This window comes from Panthera uncia, chromosome D2 (genome assembly GCF_023721935.1).
Source record: "Panthera uncia isolate 11264 chromosome D2, Puncia_PCG_1.0, whole genome shotgun sequence".
In the NCBI taxonomy this organism is placed as follows: Eukaryota; Metazoa; Chordata; class Mammalia; order Carnivora; family Felidae; genus Panthera; species Panthera uncia.
The window spans coordinates 1,073,786-1,100,339 of NC_064818.1; positions in this window are offsets into that span (position 1 = coordinate 1,073,786).

Sequence of the window (26,554 nt, forward strand, 5' to 3'; positions counted from 1 at the left end):
CACAGAGCTGGCCCAGTGGGTGGGTGAGTGGAAGCCACATTAGGCGAAGAGGCAGTCATCAAACCTAAAAGTGCAGATCGGTCAGGATCAAATGGCAGGAAACGTGGCAGTCTGGCAGGATTCTGTGTGGACACAGACCTGCCAGGGCTGCTATGAATGGATATCATCTAACGGATATCTAATGGATATCGTCTCTCCACACCCACATGATATAATTAACCTAAAAACATAATTAAGCACCAAGCACCTAAAAAAGGAGGGAAGCCAATTTGGGGAGGGTCACCAGGAAAATGGTGTAAGCGACGAAACGTGCGTGACTCATACGACTGTTGTTTTGTCTTTGCTACCCGGAGAAGAGACATCTCAGGAAGAGGAATGTTTTCTCAAGATTTTAGTCGCCTCCAATGTGTGTGTATAAAGGGCTCTTCTTGATTGCTTCTGGGACCCTGGTGTTTGACTTTTTCACAGAGGAGAGGTTGTCAAATTTGAGCTGGATCTCAAAGAATGCTCTGAAAAGCAGGATGCATCCCCAGGACTCTCTCCGTCATGGCGACCTGCTCTAATAGACACTGCACGGCATCCTCACTGGCTCTTTCCTAAGGCAGCTAGACCCCAAACAGGCCTATTTTTCAGTGGCTTCCTCTCTCTTACATCTCTGTCAGAGCGGGTCCAACTGCTTTATTTGACTTAGAAAAATACACTTACAAAATAAACTTTCTGTTTAGTGCTCACATTTGTTGGAAAAGCCATCTTTGGTTCATCATGTATTTTGAACGGAAAGGTGCTCAATGCTGGTACATTAAACATAACAATGTGATTTTTTTTCTTTTATGTCTTCTAAGGGGGAAAAAAACCTTAATATTCTTTAAAAGAAAATCCCACGCACAGGTGGGTATGTGCTTTACATTTTTATGCCAAACCCTCTAGGTTAGAATTTTAAGGGATATCCTCTATGTGTGGAGATGAACAAAAGACTAAGAAAATCTGACTTAGACATGAACGCTGAGATGGGCAGGCAGCACTTTAAGCAAACACTCTTCAGGTTAAACTATTGTTTATATACTTCAGAGAGGCACGTCATGTAAGACAAGGTTCAAAAATTCCTTTTGAGGGGCGCCTGGGGGGCTCAGTCAGATGAGCATCCCGCTCAGGTCATGATCTCAACGGTTTGTGAGTTCAAGCCCCACGTTGGGCTCTGTGCTGACAGTGCAGAGCCTATCTGGGGTTCTTTCTTTCTCCCTCTCTTTCTGTCCCTCCTCTACTCCTGCTCTCTCTATCTCTCAAAAATAAATAAGCATTAAAGAAATCTTTTGAATGATGATATTAGCACCTGGAAGCTCTTCAATTTTATATGTCACAGATCGGTCACACCCTGGCCCCTCCACCCCAAAATTGTTTTCCAGAGTCTAATTTGCCAAAGTCTGGAGAAAGGACTGTGGGGTCCAGTCCGGGCATAGAACTGGGAATAACACAGGTTGTTTAGTAGGATGTGGGGGTCCACATTAACAGAACGGAGTCAGGGGGCGAGCAGCAGGGACACACGGGAGGGAGGGTGACAACCACTGTGCTGGGTTCCTCCCGAGACACCGTTTCTTCCTTCTCCCTGGGTCATCTGAGATGTGACAGCCTGATCATAAGTCACACACTTGTGCTAAAGTCAGTCCTAATGGCATGGGAGCCATCTGAAAACAAAGCACTCATTAACACAGCTCCTTGTGCGTTTAGCAGCCTATAGAACTGGTCCTAAGCATCTGCTGTGTCTAGTGTTTTCTATGTGGATAACAGGCTCTGATGAGGTTACGTCTCCCAGCTCCTCAGGGGTGAATGGCATTCCCGTATGAGAAGGGGGATGGTCCTGTGTCAATAGGGCAGAAACTAGGACGGTGTGATGAGGGAAACAAAAGCAAGAGAAACGTAGCATAAATTAAGTCTTCTTACAGCAGGCAGCCCACTGAGAGGCACCTGCCTTGAGGAGCTTGTGGCTGCCTTACTTCCCTAATGTTTTAGTTTTATTAAAGACTAAAAGTAACCTTATCTTAGCAGCTCACCCCTCAAGGTCCTGAAAGCCTGGTTTTCAAATTCCTTGGAGACTTATGCTGTCTCTGACCCCACTAACTTGAGTTATAACCTCTCACTCCTCACAACCCCAGCACAGCTCTTTCTGCCCACAGGTCCTGTCCGCTTGCTTTAATAAAGTCACCTTCTTGTACCGAAGACGTCTCAAGAATTCTTTCTTAGCCGTTTGCTCAAGAACCCCACCAAGTGGAAGACGAGCCATTCGGCTTCCTGACTACCTGCCCACACGCGCAGGGGGGCCTTCTCCAGGCGGGTGGAAGATGGCGGCTTCCACAAATGGCACCATGAAAAAGAAACATATAGATGGGAAGAGTACGCTCTAAGCCTATTTGGAAACCGATATCTTTTATGAAATAGCACTGCAAGGGACTGGGGTTGTAAATCAAGAGGAAGCTGCTCTCTGACTTTGTCATACGACGTATCTAGATGGAACAAAGTTTTATAAGCTTTGCCCTTTTTACAGCTCAGCAAATATCAATTCTTGTTTCTCCCTGCAGAGGAAATTGTTTCCCCAGAATATCAGGGTTAGTAGATATGTTTTTACAGGCTCCAACACAAAGTTAGAATTATCACTGTAAAATGAAAACAAGTGACAGATGACAAAATCATTTAGTTAGGCCACTTTCCATTTAGGAGTCAATAATGTGAGCTCACATGTCTCAGAATTGCATACATGACATCCTATTGATCTGTGTGATTCCTGATCTGGGCACTCTGTGTGTGTAAACAAAAGTAAAACTTCTGGATTATATATTAATTATTAGACCACTCATGTCTCAGGGGAGAAAACACAAACTGACCTACCGTAAAAATTATGTTAGTGTTTCTTTAGTAAGAAGTAAGGCTTTTAAACCCAAATTTATGATCTTCAGTAATGGAAGTCTTTAAAGAAATAAATGGCTGATCTATAGATAAACACATAGAGTGGTTAGAATATTTTAAAGTCCATTTTTATTATAATTGGGTGAGAGAAAAACAGAGATGTGTTCTCAAGGGTTTTGATAACAGTAATGGCAGGAGTAAATACGTCTCCCACAGAGCACTTTTCTTAACGTTGAATTAAAAAAAAAAAAAAAATAGTCTCTGCCAAGCCCAAACTTCATTCTAAATGTCTTTAAGTAAGAAGATTAGATATTGGCCGTCAAATTCTACGTGCTGGAAAAAGTATTTGACCCGGAACCAGGAACATAGGGGACTAGCAAGAAAATCCTAGGAGGCCAGTATTTTGGGTAAAAAAGAGCACTCCAGATGCATAAGGACAGTGGCCGTTATTCCCTTGTTGTCTCTAGCATACGTGCAATGTTAGCCTGACTTCACAAGCTGTAATGACCACCATGCTTCTCAGATTCCTGTTCCATTGGGATGACCTCTATTTCTCTTTCGGATTCTGTCTGCTGTTTCTTGGTAAGCTGGACTGTTCTGAAAGAGGTCATTTATAAACTTGCATCAAAGATTTCAAGACTTCCATTCTGGTGAGTTAAGTGAGAAACTTTTGGGCATGTACCTATAGTCGTGTCAAAATTGTAATTTTGAAATTAGCATAAAACCATTCCCATCTGAATCAAGCTGAATTTTACCTTTTTTTTTTTCTTGTAAAGAAATGATCCTGGCATGTTCTCTAAAAAGCAGATATTGGCATGAAATTGGGAGGGTCACATCATATGAATTGTGACATTTTTTCAGCTGCTTGTCCTGGTGAAAAATGGTTGGCAATTTGAGAAACTACTTGTTCACTGCATCAAACGATGAGGAATGTTCTGGTACTTTATGCCTTCAGTGTTGCTCCCTGAAGATTCCATGTTTATATCTTCCCGCTATGCTTGATATTTTGTATCTGTTGCTGTCATAAAAAAAAAAATCCAAAAAGTATGCTCAGAAATATTTTTAGTCCCTGTTGTAAATTGCGTTGCATTAACATGATCGACATAGAGGCAAGTGGTCTGTGGAGGGACCCCGCTGAGATCTGCAGAAAGAGGAAAGGGGAGGATGTCTAGGGACTGGCCAGGGATGACAGCAAATTAATACAATTCACATGATGTGTTTGCTGTCCACGAAGTATTTTGCAAAAATAGTGCACTGGGAGAACAGGGACTGCTAATTTAATTTTGAATTGGTAATGATTCTTCTCTCTGTTTGGCACTGGGATAAAATGAATGAAATACGAATAGGAGAAACTATAAGCAAGCAGGTCACGTCCATGACACACTCTAATGTAAAGCAATGGTAAACCAACGACGAATATTTTCTTAGTGCACAAGTCCCGGGATATATGACCATGCTGTACTCACTTGAACAGATGGCTCTCCATATCATAACTTACTTCCTTACTTTAGCTCAGTCAGATTCATTGGGAAGGCCTGGAAATAAAATTTTTGAGGCAGGGGAATATGCGGACCATAATAGTTAATAACGACTACATTTATGTGACTGAATATACATAAATATTAAATCTAAATACAGGAAATGATAGTATTTCAGAACAAGAAGACTAAGATAAGCCAAACTGAGGCAGGAGGGAAGGGAAACTTGGGAGACAAGTGACCAAAGTAAAACCATTTTGGTTTTAGGCTGACCCTGAACCTAAAAGTCAGCAGGTCACGAAAAGAATCACAAGACCCAACTCATGGAACACTACCAGACCCCACTGTCTCTGGCACTAACAGCCACAAAAGCTGGACATTCATTTTATTTTATTTTATTTTATTTTATTTTATTTTATTTCATTTTATTTTATTTCATTTCATTTCATTTCATTTTAGAGAGAGACCAAGAATGAAAGAGAGAGAATCCTTAGCAGGGATGGGATCTCAAGCTCATTGTGATGTGGGGCTGGAACCTAGGACCTGGGTCAAAATCAAGAGTTGGATGCTTAACTGACTGAGCTGCCCAGGCTCAGTGGAGGCCCAATAGTGAAACTAATACCTAATGAAATGACCAAGGTGAGCAGTTTTTACACATTTTAGAGAAAGACAATAAATTTGTGAAGAATTGACAGGATAAAGAAAACATGTTTGCACACTTTATTATTTTTTTTATTTTTTTAACACTTATTTATATTTCAAGAGACAGCGTGAGTGGGGGAGGGGCAGAGAGAGAGGGAGACACAGAATCTGTGGAAGGCTCCAGGCTCTGAACTGACAGCACAGAGCCCGATGCGGGGCTCAAACTCACAGACCCTGAGATCATGAGCTGAGCTGAAGTCAGACGCTTAACTGACTGAGCCACCCAGGTGCCCCTGCACACTTTAAATAGTAAGTACTTCTAAAAGGAATTTGGGCTGAGGTAGGAGATTAGACAAAACGTAACAAGGTTGTTTCTATAGCTTTAAAGTATCTCTGGTGTTAAGATGTCATTTTACTTCTTACTATAGAGACAGTATCTTCCACAAAGGAGATTTAATTCCTGCTTCAGGAGGACAGAGGAGAATGGGTGTGTCCTTTCTCCAGCTATTTGTTTTATTTTTAACTTATTAGTCCATTTTTAAAATTCAAGTATAAATAACATACAGTGTTATATTAATTTCAGGAGTACAATATAGTGATTCTACCATTGTACACATTTCTCAGTACTCATCACAATAAGTATGCTCTTGGGGCGCCTGGGTGACTTGGTTAAGCGTCTGACTTTGGTTCAGGTCATGATCTCAGAGTTCATGGGTTCGAGCCCCACGTTGGGCTCTGTGCTGACAGCTCGGAGCCTGGAGCCTGCTTCAGATTCTGTCTCCCTCCCTCTCTGCTCCAACCCTGCTCATGTTCTCTCTCTCTCTCTCTCTCAAAAATAAATAAACCTTAAAAATTAAAAAAATAAAAATAAATGTACTCTTAATCCCTTTATCTGTCTCATCCATCCCCTTATCACCTCCCTTCTGGCAGCCATCAGTTTGTTCTCTCTGTAGTCAAGAGTCTGGTTTGTTATTTGTCTCTTTTTTCTTTGTTTATTTGTTTTGTTTCTTAAATTTCACATATGAGTGAAATCATGGTATTTGTCCTTCTCTGATCAACTTATTTCACTTAGCATAATACTCTCCAGCTCCATCCATGTTGCTGCAAATGCCAAGATTTCATTCTTTTTTATGGCTTAGTAATATTCTGTTGTATATATGGATGTGTGTGTATGTGTGTGTGAGTGTATAAATATAAAAATCAAATAATACTGCAATAAACATAGGGGTACATACGTCTTTTTGAATTAGTGTTTCAATATTCTTTGGGTAAATACCTCGTTGCGGAATTACTGGATCATCTGGTAGTTCTACGTTTACTTTTTTGAGGAACCTCCATACTGTCTTTCACAATGGCTGCACCAATTTGCATTCCCACCAACAGTGCATGAGGTTCTATTTTCCCCACACCAACACTTGTTTCTTGTCTTTTTTCATTTTAGCCATTCTCACAGGTGTGAGGTGATATCTCATTGTGGTTTTGACTTGCATTTCACTGATGACGAGTGATGCTGAGCATCTTTTCATCTTTCTGCTGGCCATCTGTGTGTCTGCTTTGGAAAAATGTCTGTCCAGGTCCTCTGCTCATTTTTAATCAGATTATTCGTTCTTGGGGTGTTGATTTGTGTAAGTTCTTTATATATTTGGATACTAACCACTCATTGGGTATATCGTTTGTAAATATCTTCTCCCATTCTGGGTCGTCTTTTTGTTTTGTTGATTGTTTTATTGTTGTACGGAAGTTTTTTACTTTGATGTAATCCCAATAGTACAATTTTGCTTTTGTCTCCCTTGCCTCAGGAGACATATCTAGAAAAAATGTTTCCACGGCTGATGTCAAAGAGATTATTGCTTGTGTTTTCTTTTAGGCATTGTATGGTTTCGTGTCTCAAATTCAGGTCTTCAATTCATTTCGAGTTTATTTTTGGGTTATGGTGGAAAAAGTGGTCTGTTTTTAGTCTTCTGCATGTCTCTGTTTAGTTTTCCCAGCACCATTTGTTGAAGAGACTGTCTTTTTCCCACTGTGTATTCTTTCCTCCTTTGCCATAGATTAATTGACCATAAAAGCATAGATTTATTTCTGCTGTCTCTGTTCTGTGCCATTTAGCTATGTATCTAGGGGGAGAATGTTTGCACTGGTTCCTGCAGGCAACTGTGTGTTTATGCTGGAGGGCAGGGGAGAGAAATGGTGCCCACCAGCTCTTTTGTTCTTAGAGAAGTCTCCCAAATATTCCTGCCCCTTTAGTACACATTCTGAGATTAGTCAATAAATCTTCTTTCCATATACCCCAGGCACTTTTCAAACTGCTGCTTCTCTGCTGTATTTCTGCTGGGGGTTTTATGCTGGCTCTTTAAGGGTGACCACTCGGTTTCCTATTATTCTCCAGCTCTTCCAAAGCTGAGCCCACTGAGTTTTAAAGCTCTAGGTGCTAAGCCCTGCCCTGATTGTAAGGACTCACGGAGTCAAGCTCCACTGGTGTTCAAAGCCGAATGTTATGGGGACTCATCTTCCCGTGCAGACCACCCGTGTCTTGGGTACCTCGAGTGCGGTCTGCTCCCCTCCCTTCTCTGTGCTGGTGGCCTCCCTCCCATTTGGTTCCTGATGGTGTCTGTTCCTCTTCTACCCTTTTAACGTGGCTTCCTCTCTACAGTTAACTGCCGCATTCTACGCTAGCCTTTCCCCATGACCTTGACTAAAGTGGGGACTGGAGCTGTTGCCTGGTACAAAGTGGAGATCTTGTGATGCCCTACAGGCCAACCACGGAGAAGACGAAGGAGGTGGTGACACAGACTCCGTGGATGAGGCAGGATCCAAGAGAGTCAAGGGGAGGCAGAGAAGAATCTCAAGGAAGGTCTCTGCTTGGAATCTTGCGCCAAAGACAAGATTCTCCGGGTTACTGAAGGCAGTAAGAGAGAAGACGAAGAGACGCGGGCCCAGCAGGCCCCCCTGGATGCTGAGGCCCTCTGCGGAGGCTAGCTGGAGGCTGTGCATCTGCATCCCCACCAAGAGCAGCAGGGGTGGGAAGGAGGAGAGGGCCAGCGAGGTACCCGGACCACCGCCATCACGACCCGCCCTTGTGCCCTTTGGCGCCTCAGGCCAAGAAAGAGGAAGCCAGACCACAGGGGTCGAGTGCCAGTCTTCCTGTCGTTTCCTGGACTTGTTGAACTGATGTGGCTGTTCTCTAGGTGGGTCCATGGAGGAGGTGGGCTCAGGATCCTCCTGTTCCACCCTCTTCCTGCACTAGCTGTTTCCCAAGTAACTTAAAAGAATCACTGTGCCAGGGCACCTGGGGGACTCGGTGGAGCGCCCAACTCTTGTTTTCAGCTCAGGTCATGATCTCACGGTTCATGGGTTCGAACCCTCGGTCAGGCTCTGCACTGACAGTGTGGAGCCTGCTTGGGATTCTCTCTCTCTCTCTCTCTCTCTCTCTCTCTCTCTCTCCTCTCTCTCTCTCTCTCTCTCAAAATAAATAACCTTGTTTTTAAAAAATAAAAATAATCACTGTGCTAAAGTGGCATGTTTGGGAGCATTCTGCTCTTGGCCACGATGATACGATACATACATTATATACCTATCTTATACTCATATTATATACATACACATGCACACGTAACAGATATTTATATATTCACGTACACACGTTTTTTCTCCCTCGTGGAAAGGCACTTTTACTATTCTGAGCATCTTCATTTATCTCTACTATTTCTTGCCTTAAGGGGCTTTGAAGCAGGTGTAAACTGTGTTGCAAGCATCTTTCTTCTGTCGTCACATAACCCACTACCCTTTCATACATCAGATGTGTCAGTGGTGGAGAAAGCTCCATCTTTCTTTATTTAGTAACGGTTTGTGTATCCTTTCCTAGCCTTCTACTTTTACATTTTCCACGTCCTAATATTTACATCTCTTAGAGTATTATGTTGTCTTTTTTTTCAATCCTTTCTAGCAATCTTTATCCTTTACTAGACTGTCCTAGTTACATTCAATGTAGTTATTAGCGTTTTCTGGTTTGAATATACTATTTTGTATCCTTTTCGTGATTTCATCATGTTTAAAGCATTTCTTCTTGGCTTATCGTGATTTGCTGTAAATTAACTACTTTTCACTTTTCAGAAAATTCAAAGTTTTTGAAATCTTTTTTTACCCTGCTGTCTTCAAGAGATTTTTAACTTTGGTATAGTCAAATTCTCTAGATCCTTAAAACCCACAGGTGTTCCTATTATTTCTGAAGTCATTATTAATTAGATGAATCAATGCTTCACACTTTCTGTTGTGCCTGCACCTCTGTTTTCTCTGAGATTATTTTTCATGGTTTCAAGTAATACTCTTTATACTTCATGTAATGTGGGTCTACTTGTGTCAGACTTTCTCAGTTTTGGATTGTCTATAGTTTTGTTATTTAATATCACTATTAATTTTAAAATACCCGTAGGATATATATAGAATTCCTGGTTGACATTTCCTTTTTCAGAACTTTGAATATATAACCAAAGGCTTTTAGCTCTTACTGTTTCTTGTGAGAAATCAGCTCTTAGTATTTTTGTTGTTTTTTTAAAGTAATATATATATATTTTTTTGCTTTAGATTTGAGTATTTTGCTGTCTGATATTTATCACTTTAGTATGCTGTGCACAAGTATACTTCTTCACATTATCATTGTAATGCATTTGGTAGTTTTCATGAGTCTTTGGGGTTTTTTTTGGTATTCAATTTTGAATTCAATTGCATTCCTATTTGATATTTATTATGAACAGCATATATGTTTTAATTTAGGAAAACACATAGTTACATTGTTAACATTTTTAATATGAAATTTATTGTCCAGTTGGTTTCCATACAACACCCAGTGCTCATCCCAACAGGTGTCCTCCTCAATGCCCATCACCCACCTTACCCCTTCTAATCCCCCATCAACCCTCAGTTTGTTCTCAGTTTTTAAGAGTCTCTTATGTTTTGGCTCCCTCCCTCTCTAACCTTTTTTTTTCCTTCCGCTCCCCCATGGTCTTCTGTTAACTGTCTCAGGATCCACATAAGAGTGAAAACATATGGTACCTGTCTTTCTCTGTGTGACTTATTTCACTTAGCATCACACTCTCCAGTTCCATCCACGTTGCTACAAAAGGCCATATTTCATTCTTTCTCATTGCCAAGTAGTCTTTGAACAGAGAACCATTTCCTAAAACATTGTGCCAGTTGCATCTGATTTCTTGTCTCCTTTTGGGACTATAATTCTGTGTATCAGGGCTCAGCAAGCTTTCTCTTCTGTAGAAGACCAAGCAATAGGTAATTTACGCTATGCAGGCCTCAGAAGGTGTCCACCACATGTTTTCTTCTAACCCATTAAAAATGTTAAAAAAACAGGGGCGCCTGGGTAGCTCAGTCGGTTAGGCATCTGACTTCAGTTCAGGTCATGATTTCATGGTTCATGGGTTTGAGCCCCGCATCAGGCTCTGTTCTGACAGCTCAGAGCCTGGAGCCTGGTTCATATTCTGTGTCTCCCTCTGTCTCTGCCCCAGGCCCACTCCTGCTCTATTAAAAAAAAATTTTTAATGTTAAAAAACATCCTTACCTCAAGGGCTGTACAAACACAGTGCACATGCTGTATTTATTTCTAGGTTTTTCTCTCACTTGTTTCTGAACAAATCTTGTGGTTTTTATGACTTTTATTATTGTGTGAATGCTATGCAGTGTTTATAAAACGTACAGATGATAAAAGCTCTCAACCAAGTCAATACAAAGGAAATGTACCTCAGCATAGTAAAGGCCATCTAAGACAAGCCCACAGCTGACATCATCCTGAAAAGCTGAGAGCTTTTGCTCTAAGATCAGGAACAAGAAAAGATGCCACCTGCACCCAGCATAATACTGGAAGCCCAAGCCACAGCAATTTGGAAGAAAGAAACAAACAAAAACTCGAAAGAAAGAAGAAAGAAAGGAAGGAAGGAAGGAAGGTCATACAAATTGGAAAGGAAGAAGTAAACCTGTCACTATTTGCAACTGTCAAGGTATTGTGACCTAGAAACCCTAAAGATGCCACCAAAATACTGCTAGAACCAATAAACGGATTCAGTCAAGTTGTAGGATACAAAACCAATACAAAAATCTGTTGTATTTCTATACACTAATAACTATTAGAAAGAGAAATAAAGAAAACAATCCCATTTGCAATTGTATCAAAAAGAATAAAACACCTAGAGGTAAACTTAACCAAAGAAATGAAAGACCTGTACTCTGAAATTACAACATATTGATAGAAGTCAAAGATGACACAAATAAGTAGAAAGATATTCTGTGTGCTTGAATTGGAAGAATTAATATTGTTAAAATTTCTATTCTACCCAAAGCAATCTACTGATTCAGTATAATAGCCATCAAAATTCCAATAATAATTTTCATAGAATTAGAACAAACAATCCTAAAATTTGTATTAAATCACAAAAGACCCTGAATAGCCAAAGTGATCATTGGCTTTTAATGGTCCAATATTCATAGTTGTCTTCTTCCTGCATTTATGGCTACATCGTCACTTCTTCTCAAAGAAATCACTTGCTGTGCTGGGCTCCTGATTGTAGTAGATGTTAATACCTTACCCCGATATTACCAGAAGAAAACAATTGGAAAAACAGAAGTAAATAGTTATCCATAGCTGCAAGGAATTCTGAATTCTTTGGAATATTGTCCATTTTGCGATCGATCTCCTTAATCCATATAATTCGTGAAGCTATGCTTTGGCAAAATTGCTTATTCAGGGAAATTATTTATCAGTAAAAACGTAAATTTGAGAAATTTGTAATTGCAACAAAGTTTCGTTTGATCAAACTAACTCTTCAGTCTGCTGAAACCCAGATGAATTTTGCTCATGCTCTCGCAGAATTCAGTAAAACTCATACCCCAAAATAAAAGTATTGGTTAAGTTGATGTTAATGTGAACAACAAGATAGTGCACTTCTGGAGAACCTTACATGTTCTGCTGGAATACTGTTACCGAAGTAGCATTCCAGCTGGCATCTTTTCTATTCAACTGTGACGGATTGGCCTCCTCAATCATATTAAAATATTGAATGCAGATTCAGCACAGTCACCCTAAAGTTCTAGCTTTGGCATTAAAATCCAAAATTGAATCCCACAAATGCCTGTCATGACCCTCATTCTCCATGAATGAGCAAAAGAGCTTGGGGTGCACAAAAGGGAATGTTGTCTGGATTCTCCTAGACAGTTTCAGGCACAATACTTTTGTGTGTGCATAATTCTTGTGAAAAAATCGACGGAAAAAACAATTTTTCTTAAAACATATACACGGTGAGATCTTGACTTTTAAATTCTGATGCTGATTCATTTTAAAGGGCCAGTAATCCCTTTGAAAAGCAGTGCTTCATGCATCGATCATCTAAGGTTAAGTATGAAGAAAATTACACACAGGTGTGCATATGTGCACACCCGTGTGTGTGTGTGTGTGTGTGTGTGTGTGTGTGTGTTTGGGTGGGACTTGGGATGGAGGTTTCTCTGATGGAGACGAAGATGGCGTGTCCACCTTATTTAAGGTCTGTGATGCTATTTCATCACTGTATAACTGATTATGTCGAAGCCAATAATGAATTGTGCTTAACAAAAGCACACACTTCAGAGACTGTCGCCTGAAAGCTGACTGTTTTATTTGGCTCTAAGTAGAATAAGCACAGAAATACTTTGGTCTTTGAAGATAGATTGGTATGTTTGCAGAACACTGATTCTTTGGATGTGATTTCTTTTCTAATTAATTTTGTATTGAGGCGTGGCTGACGTGCCCCATGATGTTAACTTCAGGTGTGCTACATCATGATTCGATATCCGTACATGTTGTGAAATGTTTGCCACAGCCCGTCTAGCGAACACCCGTCATCACGCACGGTTACAGAAGTTTGTTTTTCTTGTAATGAGAAATTTTAAGATTGCTCTCTTAGCAATTTTCAAATAGGCAATACAATATTATTAACCACACTTGTCACACCGGACATGACATTCCCTGGATTTACTCATTTTATACCTGGAGCTTTGTTCCTTTGACACCTTTCGGCATTTGCCCAACGCCCACGCCCACTTCGAGCAACTGCCAATGTGTTCTCTGTATGTATGAACTTGGTGTTTTGTTTGTATGTTTTACTTAAAAAAATTTTTTTTAGGTTTCAAATATAAGTGAGTCATACGGTATTTGTCTATCTGTGTTTGACTTATTTCACTTAGCATAATAACATTCTAAGCATAACAACATCCATGTTGTTGCAAATGGCAGCAAGATTTCCTTCTTTTTTTCTTAAGTTTATTTATTTATTTTTAGAGAGAGTGAGCGCATGTGAGCAGGGAAGGAGCAGAGAGGGAGAAGGAGAGACAGAATCCCAAGCAGAGGTCAGCACAGTCCCTGACACAGGGTTTGAACTCACGAACTGTGAGAGCATGATCTGAGCTCAAAGGAAGAGTCAGATGCTGAACCAACTGAGCCACCCAGTTGCCCCAAGATTTCATTCTTTTTATGGCTGAGTAATATTCCATTGTGTGTGTATATAAAGAAATATATATATTTCATTCCTCTATTGATGGACACTTAGGTTGTTTCCATACGTTGGCTATTTGTAAATAATGCTGCAGTAACACGGGGGTGCAGATATCGTAAAATTTCAGTGTTTGTTTTCTTCACATTAAAAACCCAGAAGTAGAATTGGGTCACATGGTAGTTCTATTTTTTAATTTTTTGAGGAACCTCCATACTGTTTTCCACAGTGGCCGCACCAGTTTGCATCCCCACCAACAATGCAACAATGCGGATTTCTCCGCATCCTCGCCAACATCTGTTGTTGCCTGAGTTGTTAACGTTAGCCATTCTGACAGGTGTGAGGTGATAACTCACTGCAGTCTTGATTTGCGTTTCCCTGATGATTATGATGTTGAGCATCTTTTCACGTGCTGATTGGCCATCTGTATGTCTTCTTTGGGAAAAAAATGTCTATTGAGGTCCTCTGCCCATTTTTAATCAGATTTCTTTTTGCTACTGAGTTTTCTGAGTTCTTTATATATTTTGGATATTAACCCTTTATCGGATATGTGATTTGCAAGTACTTTCTCCCATTCAGTAGGTTTCTTTCTCTGTGCAGGAGCATTTTGATTTGAAATAGTCCCACTTATTTTTGCCTTGCTGCCTTTGCTTGGGCGCTATCTCTGAAAACGACAATTATAATAGTTGAACAGGACGGTGTCTCAAAATTCCTTTAATAATTTATCTTATTGTGTAAAGTAAATAACAGTATATTAATTGATAATACAATAATTTTGATTGATATAACTAATAGATATTGTTTGGTAAACACTGAAATTAGTTTTCCTCCTACTGGAAATAACAGAGAAGGGGTATACTATCTTCTGAAACTTAAAATAACTTTAGAAATGAAATAGTCCATTTTTTTGTAGTTGTGATCATTTACTCTTTCTTTTTGATTGAGCAAGACGGTATCCAAACCAACCAGGACTGTGAGCACGGTGTGTGTTGAGACTCAGCCCCAGTGTTACCAAATGTGCAGGTAATGAGTGAGAAGACAGTGGAACGGGATGGAAGTTATTACATGTGCGTTACATCAACAAACCTGAACGCAGAAGCACAGAAGGTGCCCGCCACCTCTCCCCCTCTCCACACCGAACATTTTGTGGCTTTGGGGTGGTTGAAATGAAGTGATATATGAGGATAGAAAACTGATTTTCAAGCTTTTATACCTACTCACATAAAGAAAACCTGCTCCTTTAAGGAAGAAAGCCTATAGATAAGCTTGTAAGGAAGAAAGAAAAAGACATATAAATTTGTGTGGAGGTGACTGCAGCTGTTGTTTTGAGGGCCACCCTGTCCCTCATTTCATTGTGTGCACAACGGGCATGTGTATATATTTACGGAAGTGGGTTCCTATCCCATATTTGAGAGTAATTTCACTTTCAAATTATAACTGCTTTATTCTTTTTTGCCACACTGTTCTTTGGCCCTGTTTTCTTCTCCGTCCACCTGACCGTAACAAGCTGGTGGGCATTTTTAACAACTTCTGCCTTGATCCCACCATATGACACGTGTGGACACGCACAGTTTCTCTTTACATTTGGTGCTATTTCTTTAGCCAAAAAGGCGATTATATTATATTTAGTTACTTTCTTCTTGCTTTTCTCACTTAACATCATGAAAAACCCTGGACAAGTATTAGAAAGTTGACTTATGTTTGTAGTATGTCGAACCATTACCTGGATCTCTCAAGTCTCTCCACATATTTTTCTTACATTTGGCCCATTTGCCTCTCTGGGCTACATTCGACGTAATTTTCTCACTTACCTTCAGGTTCATTAATTTGCATCTTGCAGTTTTATGTTTTCAGTCTGTATTAAAAAGAAACCTTTTTCATTTATAAAAGTATTCTCATTCTTTTTCCAAAACGTGTGTTTTCATGATGTCTTTTCCTTTATGATAATTTTTAAAAATTCCCTTTTTAGTTGTTTAAATGTATTTATTTTATAGTTTCATGAATGATGCTTTCTGTGAAGATCTTAGCCGTATCTGTTCTACCTGTTGAATCTTCTTTTTCTCTCTTATGGTGGCTTGTTTCTTTGTGTGTTTAATGATTTTTATTTATACGTTAATTTTAAGCATGAATTATTTTTCCACCTGATGAGATTTTCACAAGGAATATTGGCTAAAGTTTCCCCACAGAAATTTTGAATTTGTTTCTTGTGGGTACTCTGTGGCCATTACTCCCCTGCACCGACTTAAAAGAAACATCAATGTCAATATGTTAAAAATTCTGTCTTAGTTTAGGACATCCCTGTCCCACTCAGGTTGGGTAAATGTGGACTTCACATCAGTGGGAGAAGGAATTTTCCACTTTTCCTCCTCAGATACACTGTGCAAGTGTCCATCTTAGTTTGGACACCTCCAGAACCTGGAAGTGAGACCTCAAGTTCAAGTAGTCAGTTTGGGAGAAGATGCCCAGAAAGTCAGCAGGATGGGGCAAGAGAGCAGGTCAGTGAGGTCCGGCTCACCAACAGTTTCGCCTCTGTGGGTGACTGGAGCTCAGTCCTGTGGGGGACTCCAGGGGCACGTGTGGGACCCTCAGGCAGGTGAGTGAGAAGGCAGATGCGTCTGTCTGCCAACTCCCCATTTACCACGGGTTGGGTCTTCTCTGGGGCCTTTCCAGCACCCCCAGGACGTAGAGCTGACGGCCTGCATGGTGGCTTCTGGGGACGTGGCTGGCCGGCAGACTGTTACAGGTGCCGGTTGTTAGAAGCCTGCTGTGTACAGACCTGTGCCCAGGAGATACGGATGGTTCCTCGGGAAGATCATCTGTCTGGGTGGGTCGAGTGATCCTGTCTTCCTTCCACTGGACTTGTGAAAAGTTATTGGGGGATCTGGTCTCCTATCCCCATGGGTTTTAAACCCTAACCTAATCCTTCAGCCAATACAAGGTTCAACTCCGCTTCAGGGCTGCTATGTTATCTGCTCAGCTGCTTATTCAGCTTTTGCTTCGCATCTGGCACTTGAAGATTTCTTTCTTTCTTATACATGAGGACACAGGTTTAAAAACATATATATGGGGAAGCAATTATACTTTATCTAATACATGCAGGTGCTCATAGTGAGAGTGTTTGCGACCAGTCTAGTTCAACATTGTTCCAGAACTGGAAGTCCCTCATCCTTTTGAATAGCTACTTAAGATCTTGCAGTAGAAAATGTATTTAATCGTTCACCTGACACTGAGCTTTTACTTTTCTTCCCATCCCACCCCTGTAACTGCAAACATAGCGCCAAGTAACATGTCTCTGCATGTAACTTTTAGAATAATGTTTTTCTCTTTGGGATAGCATCCCTGGAATAGTATTTCTTTGTTACAAGTTATTTACATTTTCAAATTTTGATGGAATATTACTTTACTGAATTTAAAAAAAGGCTTTAATAATTTGTATTTGCCCTACTGATACATGCTGAAGGAATTATTACCTCGCCACATGGATATCAGTAAACGCGTAGTGTAGACACTACGTGTAGATGTGTGTGCGTATGCGTGTGCGTATCTGAGCAGTAACGTAAACATTTTAGTTCTTCAGGTCTTTGATGGAGGAGGTAATTTATTTCATCCTTGTTTTGTACAGAAAAGAATTATAAAAATAATAAAATGAAAAGGAAAGCACATGAAGAGTACAATAAATCTGAAAACGGTGTCTGGCAAACCAGGAAAGTTGAGATTAAATGCACCATCATTTAGACTCAGAGAAGAGGAGACAAATCCTCGCAAATAAAACTAACTCCATGCACACGGTCATTCAGGTGCTGGGCACAAATCCTCAAGGAGACATAACCTGGGGTCACAGCTGCCTGGAGATATCGCTAAGGAAATTAGGACATGCTCATGAAACCAGATGAAAAAACTGCTTCCTCGGAATGTGATAATGCTGCCTCTTGAAACGTATAGCGTCGGAGTCATCTTGGAGATGCTTGAGTTCACACATATCAGGCACTGGTGACTGGACAGGCTCCTTCCAAAATCAGCCTGGTTTATCCCTGTTAAGATGAGCTTCTATTTCTGACATATACCAAGTGACAAATGTCTCCCAAGCTGTGTTATATGGCTGCTGCTTGCGAACTTTCTGCAAGAACCGAGAATGAGTTGTTTTAGACAAAAATGACCAACCCTGGTGACTGTCTGATTTCATTACATTAAACCACTTTTCCTTTCTTTTTTTTAAAGAGTAAAAATGAGGTAATATTCTGTTTGAATAAACTACAACTACATTGCAATATTATTAATCAGATATCGTCAATTGAGAATTTTTATTTTAAGCAGAGACCGCATTGAGTTTTTTGACTTCATAGTATTCATGGAGAAAAATTGGTTGAATATATAATTAATGTGAAGGTTTATAGAGGGAATATTTATGATGAGTGGAACAAATAATTTTCATGCACTCCAAAACCACATTGTACATAAATCATTGATATATTAATACAAAACTCCTTTTAAATATTTTAAACACACACCAATAGCATTAATAAAATAGTAGTCTTTTTTCTATCTTCTATAGATGCTTTAAAGTTAAAAAACAATCTTTTAAAAATGCAGATATTTGCTCTGTGGAAAGGAATTTCCATTAAGAATTCTAATTAAGAAAATTTTAAGTATGTGAGTTTGAGAAGTGAATTCTGGCTTGCATGAGAATGTTGCACTTATATCCAAACAGGATGTTTGTAAAATCAGAATTTCTTGTGAGTCGGAATACTTATCATGCTTTCTAGTAGAGTTTAATTTCTCTGATTTTTGCCTTTAGAGGAGGAGAAGAGTGCCATTGATTTCTATAAACTGGTAGCAATTGCCCTCTACAGACTTCCCTTAGCCCTCAAGGGAAGTCAAGATCCAAGTAAAAATTCAACCTTCCATATAGAAATTTCCAGAAATTAATACTGCAACACATAAGCTCTTTGTCCACTATAATTTCTAGCAATTATTTCATTATAATGCTCAAAACGTGTTTCGTGTACTCTCCTAGCCTATAGTTCTGCACATATAATCTTGGGAAGGAGACATTATCTCTCCAATGGTTTAGTGTCCTCACTCCATCCACTGTATCAGCGCGGGACTTTCCCATGCTACGAGTGATATGTGTTGACTGCAGTTTTACCTGTAGTAATGTCAGGGGGTTGGCTGTGTCACAGCAATGTTGTAACAGCAGCAATAATGGGTGTTGAGTGCTTGCTGTATACCAAGGTGTGCTTTACGCGTCTCTTCTCTTGTAATCTTCTCAGCAACACTATTGGATAGAAGTGACGATTGCAATCTTTTCCCAATTTTACAGCTGAAAAACTTGGGGTTAATGAGTTTACATAATTGATTTAAAACCATATCACTTCTAAATATTGATGCCAAAATTTCATTATAGGTTTCTGAATCCTCGCCTAGATTCTTATTATTATTTCCTTTGAGAGGGTGTGAGCAGGGGAGAGGAGCAAAGGGAATGAGGGAATCTTAAGCAGGCTCTACACCCAGCATGGAGCCTGACACGGGGCTCGATCCCACAACCCTGGTATCACAGCCTGAGCTGAAATCTAGAGTCAGATGCTCAACCGACTGAGCCACGCAGGTGCGCCTCCTCGCCCAGGTTCTTAACCACCATTTAACGATAAAACTTCTCTTCTTCATCATCTTTAAGCCCCTCTTGCAATTCCAGGGTCAAGGGGATATTAAAAAATTAAGTCAGACTTTAATATATGTTAAGAAGGAATAGCATTGACTGAACAATCTGACCTGATTTAAATATAAAAGCCAAAGCCAGATTGTGTTTAATCAATCCTTTATTATCTATTCCTACTATGTAATGGGTATTGGTATGCACAATACGTCAGAGGAATATCATATATTAAATGCGTAATACGTAATACGTAATAAGTGCCTGTTTTTCTATTAAACTCTTGGGAAACGGTGATTAACACGCACTAGTAGGATCCCTATGTTTCTAGAGGTCACCGAAACCTATCAAATAGTTATAAATAAGTATAGAATCAAAACTCCGGCAAGTGCAATGGTCACTAACTGTTGTGACGGAGACCTTGACGGGGCTCTTTGGCAACGTGGCATACGGGAAGAGGGACTTCTCTCTGGGGACAGACACCTGAGCTGACATCTGAAGATGAATAGAACCTAGCAAGTGAAGAGGAAGCAGGAGGTACGTTTTGCATGCGGAGGTCAGAGAGTGTCAGACTCTTCTCGGTGAGGAGTAGCTGGTGCACAGGGCTCGTTCTGGGGCAGTGAAGCTTTGTTGAGGAAACATAGAGCCTGAGGCAGAGTGGGGAGGACAGTCAACACTCAGAAAAGCCATTTACTCATTACCGCTAACTTTGCAGCACATTTCCATCTTCACTACTGTTCTCTCATTTCTGTCTCATATTTTCTACGTGAGGCAGACACAAAGGAATACCAGAGTGAACCCGTTTACTAGTCAGAATTTCAAGTCATTACCTGAATCCTACAGCCAATAAGGTAGAATTGAATTCCGGGCCTGGGCATTTGCTCTGAGCTCGAGGTAAGAATGAGTTTGACTGCATAGTTTGAATTTTTTCCCTTGAACATAAACAATGATAGTTGATCATGGGTCTAAAACACACAACAGTGACATAGTTTCATTTTTAGTTTTGAACTGACAAATAAGATTTCTCATCTTAGTATTTTTGGCTGGTATTTCTACGTTTTTGTTTGTTATTTTGAGAGAGACAGACACAGTGAAAGTGAAGGAAAGGCAGAGAGAGAGGGGGAGAGAGAGAATTCCGAGCAGGCTCCAAATGGCCAGCGTGGAGTCCAATGCAGAGCTCAATCCCACAAATCGTGAGATCATGACCTGAGCCGAAGTCAGAGGCTTAACCACCTGAGCTACGCAGGCGCCCCATGGAGAAGTTCATTTCATATCGCCTAGCATGGGGATCACTTCCATATGTCTTTTCTAGAGGAATCCTTCACTTCATGCCAGGAAGTTGTGTCAAACTTCACTGTAGGTTCACAGGAACTCAGAGACACATGCACACACATGCCTGAGACGGAGTCACATGGTCTGTAAAAGCAAATGCCCAGAATGAAACACACACCATTACAATCACAATGTACGTATGGCTTTGCTATTTTAGGAAAATTTCAAGCTTACGTTTCTAAATCCTTGTGGTACAGTTGTTTCTACAAGCTAGTTTTTACTACCTATTTTGAAGACTACATTAAAAAAAAACAGTAAAATGTATGTGTTCACAAATCTCTGGCTTAATAATGAATTTTTTTTCTTAGAATAGGCATTGTAAACATTTTGCTCAACTTTAACTTTGAATAATGTTTTATATATAAATACTATCTTATATATATATAATATTTTATGTGGACTAATTTTATATAATCATAAAATATTAAGTAATACATACATAAGTTATATACATATATAAATATTTATTCATGCTAATATTTTGGCCACTTATGTGGTTTGCTGTTCTCTATATTGTGATGTGTACCTCAGTCCTATAATTACTTTATATGTTTAGCCTTTACATATAATCTCAACAGCATGCATTTATATAGTCATCAATAGCATATTCTCTTATATTTGTCATATTATTCTCAAGGGTTTTTTTTTTATTTTCTGATCAAATAGGCATTTTTGATCCTTTGTGTTAAACACACATGACTTAAATGTAAGATTCATTGACATTATGTCAGTGAGGTTTTCAGGAACCTGAAATAATGGGGAATTCTTCTCAATTCTCCATTATTGAACTCCTTGTTATCTAGCTAGTATGTCTATCTTTTGTGCTCTTGGAATGTCAAAGTAGCACGTGTCATAATGAACAATACAGGAAACATTCCAAGTCAGGACTCACTTACAATATTTTTCACATACGACATAGACACTGCAGAATGGCACTTTAAAAGTTCTAGTGAGGCTGTTATGTTTTTCAGTGAGACTGTGTTCTAAAAATAGTACACAGTACGAAAACTAACACATTTAGAGTCACAATATATGTTGCTAAGTTACAAAAATCCAGGGAAAGATAAATATTATGATCCCATGTTCACACCTGAGGGAAAAATACTTTTGTGAGGCATAGGGAGGTCCAAGCAAATTTTATCTTTCACTGTAAACAGATGTTTGTGTTTATTAATCAATATTTATTGAGTGCTTACTATGTATCAGGTATTGTCCTACATACTGATGGTAGAGCAGAGGTCAAATGAAGGACTGCCTTTGCTTCATGAAGGAAACTGACAATATAAAATATTCACTACTTGTGGGTAAGTGGATGATGAAATCTCAGTTATCATTAAGCTCAGGCACTTAATGGAGAAGCATCCGAGAGTGTGCTCGTCGCGGCATATCCTAAGTCCTGGAGGCCGTCTGTGTATTTGGGGCATGGAAAGAAATTTAGTGCAGCTAAGCATATTAAGCTTATACTCAGTGCATGAGCCACTACAAGAACTGATAGGCCCAAACAAGGAATTTATTTCTTTTTCTGGGAACAATCCGAAGCTATGAGAGAATTGAGTAGAAAAAAATACCTCTGATAATTCCTTTGAGAAAAGGTGAGATCCAGATCAGAGAAAATGTGGGGAGACATAGTGTGAGAATATCACAGTTGGCAAGAAGGAGTGGGGGATGGCTTCTGGTTAGAGGAAACAAAAAGTCTGCAGAATACACAAGAATTTAGGGCTTAGAGTAGACAAAATGCGCTGACAACTGTGATATGCGTAGACGAGTGAGCAGGAGGATTCGGGAGCAATTCCTGGGTTTCTGGTTGACGAAGGTGCATGGGGTTCTGCCAGCAGAAAAACCACAGAAACAACATTTAGAATAGCAATGTGGAGACGGAAGATAATGTCGTACTGGTCCAGGGTGTGTAGCTGTCTACATAAATACGGGGCCTGGGAGTGACCACAACCAGGTGACTGCAGGACGGAGGCCAGAGCGAATAGGAGACAGGAAATTGAAGAGGGTCTGAGGACCCACACAGTCGGACACAGTTCAGGAAGGAGAACTGCACAAAGAGAGGTACAAGTGGTAGAACCAGTGAGGGAAACCTCAGAAGCCATGCGGTTTTAGTTTTAAAAAGAAAAAGCACTTTAATAAGGAATGATATAAAAGACATTCATGAGATTATAAAAATAGTTTCGGGATGACAGGGGCATTTTGTTAATTAAGCACAGAGGATTAGAATAGAGAAATGCAGTGGCACCACTGTATTTTTCTTACTGTTTCTAGTCAGTTCCAGAATATCTCATTCCATGTCAAATGGCCCCTTTTTAAGATGACTATTAAAAATTAGAGCAAGCCCAGAAGATGGAAGAAAATCTGAAAATCATATACAGATGAAACACATAGGAAGAGTTAGGCTGCAGGATAGATGTATTGTAAAAAATGTAGGTGATGTTTTCAAATGTTAGGAGAGCCGTGCTATGGAAGAAAAGTTAGATTTATTCCATGCAACCACAAGCAATTTAACCAGCACCCAAAAATTGTTATCATAGGGATGTGTCTCGTGACTCATACAAAGGAAGAACATTTTTTACATTTAGCATACTTTGGGTATGCTAGTAATTTAAATATTACGTCAGGATGAATAATGTGATTGCCAAACAAAATGAACTTTAAGCAGGCACTTTTTCTCCTTGCTACAATAAGGCATTGGGTTGAGAGAACAGTCCAGCTTTCTTGACTAAAAGTTAACACACTATTGCACTTTGAAATATGATCCAGTAGGAATGTCCTTAGACGTTGCCACAAAATTTCAATAACGACGATCATAGTGCGATTGTTGCCCATAATGTTAGTTGTCAGGATATGGTGTTATTGCAAAATGGCAAAATCAAACGTCCGTATAATTTTGGTTGTCCAGAGCTATTTTGTTTTTTTAGAAGATTGCCAGACAAAGCATCTTCGGAACGTGTGTCTCTTCCTGAGAAAGGGTTCCCAGCTGGGCTGGTGGCTGTTTCTCGCTCAGAACAGAGGCTGAGGCTCCAAACCCAGTGGCTGGAGCAGAGGCATCTTAATTTGAAGGAGGGACGGTTCCCTTCCTGGCCGTTCCTGTCACATGTCTTTAGTCAGTCCCTTTGGGAAGCTCCTCCTGGAGTCTATTACCTCCATCCTGAGGATTCTGTAATCCATTCCGAGTCTGAGGTAAACCCGTCCCTGCTTGTACTGAACAGGACGTGATCTCTGCACCTAACAGACCCTCCACGTTGCAGTCGGTGGCGTCCAGAAACAAGCTGTCTGTCAGCTCTTCTCTAAACACACTCCCTTTGATCACTAAACATTAGCTTATCAGATTTCTGACCCAGAGATTTCCGACGTGTTTGTTGAAATGCAAGGTATCCAGTGATTAATCTGTGACCAGAAGAACATCCTCACAGTATGAAAACAATGAAGTTTGTTTACAAAAAGGCCTGGTCTTTAATAATGGTATTTACTGCCTTTATCTTGTTATAAATATAGAACAGTCATAGAATATTTGAAAAGGCTCTAAAATCCAGTGTGGGTGCGGCAGCCAGGTCCCACGTGGCGTGTGTTTTTCTTCATTCCAAAAAGACAGACTAATTCCCACCACCAGTGCAAGAGGGTTCCCGTTTCTCCACATCCTCTCCGGCATCTATAGTCTCCTGATTTGTTCATTTTGGCCACTCTGACTGGCGTGAGGTAATATATGAGTGTGGTTTTGATTTGTATTTCCCTGACGAAGAGCGACGTTGAGCATCTTTTCATGTGCCTGTTGGCCATCCGGATGTCTTCTTTAGAGAAGTGTCTATTCATGTTTTCTGCCCATTTCTTCACTGGATTATTTGTTTTTTGGGTGTGGGGTTTGGTGAGTTCTTTATAGATTTTGGATACTAGCCCTTTGTCCGATATGTCATTTGCAAATATCTTTTCCCATTCCGTTGGTTGCCTTTTAGTTTTGTTGGTTGTTTCCTTTGCAGTGCAGAAGCTTTTTATCTTCATGAGGGCCCAATAGTTCATTTTTGCTTTTAATTCCCTTGCCTTTGGGGATGTGTCAAGTAAGAAATTGTTGCAGCTGAGGTCAGAGAGGTTTTTTCCTGCTTTCTCCTCTAGGGTTTTGATGGTTTCCTGTCTCACATCCAGGTCCTTTATCCATTTTGAGTTTATTTTTGTGAATGGTGTCAGAAAGTGGTCTAGTTTCATTCTTCTGCATGTTGCTGTCCAGTTCTCCCAGCACCATTTGTTAAAGAGACTATCTTTTTTCCAGTGGATATTCTTTCCTGCTTTGTCAAAGATGAATTGGCCATAGTTTTATGGGTCCAATTCTGGAGTCTCTATTCTATTCCATTGGTCTATGTGTCTATTTTTGTGCCAATGTATTGGCAGCTTGCTCTTGATGATTACAGCTTTGTAGTACAGTCTAAAGTCTGGGATTTCAATGCCTCCCACTTTGATCTTCTTCTTCAATATTACTTTGGCTATTCGGGGCCTTTTGTGGTTCCACATACATTTTAGGATTGCTTGTTCTAGCTTTGAGAAGAATGCTGGTGCAATTTTGATTGGAATTGCATTGAATGTGTAGATTGCTTGGGTAGTACTGACATTTTAACAATATTTATTCTTCCAATCCATGAACATGGAATGTTTTTCCATTTCTTTGTATCTTCAATTTCCTTCATAAGCTTTCTATAGTTTCCAGCATACAGATCTTGTACATCTTTGGTTAGGTTTATTCCTAGGTATTTTATGGTTCTTGGTGCAATTGTGAATGGGATCAGTTTCTTTCTCTTTCTGTTGTTTCATTATTAGTGTATAAAAATGCAACTGATTTCTGAATATTAATTTTGTATCCTGCGACTTTGCTGAATTCATGTATCAGTTCTAGCAGACTTTTGGTGGAGTCTATCGGGTTTTCCATGTATAATATCATGTCATCTGCAAAAAGTGAAAGCTTGAATTCATCTTTACCAATTTTGATGCCTTTGATTTCCTTGTGTTTGACTGCTGATGCTAGAACTTCCAACACTATGTTAAACGACAGTGGTGAGAGTGGACATTCCTGTCGTGTTCCTGATCTCAGGGGGAAAGCTCTCAGTTTTTCCCCATTGAGGATGATATTAGCTGTGGGCTTTTCATAAATGGCTTTTATGATGTTCAAGTATGTTCCTTCTGTCCCGACTTTCTTGAGGGTTTTTATTAAGAAAGGCTGCTGAATTTTGTCAAATGCTTTTTCTGCATCGATTGACAGGATCATATGGTTCTTATCTTTTCTTTTATTAATGTGATGTATCACATTGATTGATTTGCGAATGTTGAACCAGCCCTGCAGCCCAGGAATGAATCCCACTTGATCATGGTGAATAATTCTTTTTATATGCTGTTGAATTCAATTTGTTAGTATCTTGTTGAGAATTTTTGTCATCCATATTCATCAAGGATATTGGCCTGTAGCAGCCGCTCTGGAAAACAGTATGGAGGTTCCTCAAAAAATTAAAAATAGATCTACCCTATGACCCAGCAGTAGCACTGCTAGGAATTTACCCAAGTGATCCAGGAGTGCTGATGCATAGGGGCACTTGCACCCCAATGTTTATAGCAGCACTTTCAACAATAGCCAAATTATGGAAAGAGCCTAAATGACCATCAACTGATGAATGGATAAAGAAGATGAGGTTTACATATACAATGGAATAGTGCTTGGCAATGAGAAAGAATAAAATCTGGCCATTTGTAGCAATGTGGATGGAACTGGAGAGTGTTATGCTAAGTGAAATAAGTCAGGCAGAGAGCAACAGATACCATATGTTTTCACTCTTATGTGGATCCTGAGAAACTTAACAGAAGACCACGGGGGAGGGGAAGGGGGAAAAAGTTACAGAGAGGGAAGGAAGCAAGCCATAAGAGACTCTTAAATACTGAAAAAAAACTGTGGGTTGATGGGGGGTGGGGGAGAGGGGAAAATAGGTGATGAGTATTGAGCAGGCACCTGTTGGGATCAGCACAGAGTGTTGTATGGAAACCAATTTGACAATAAA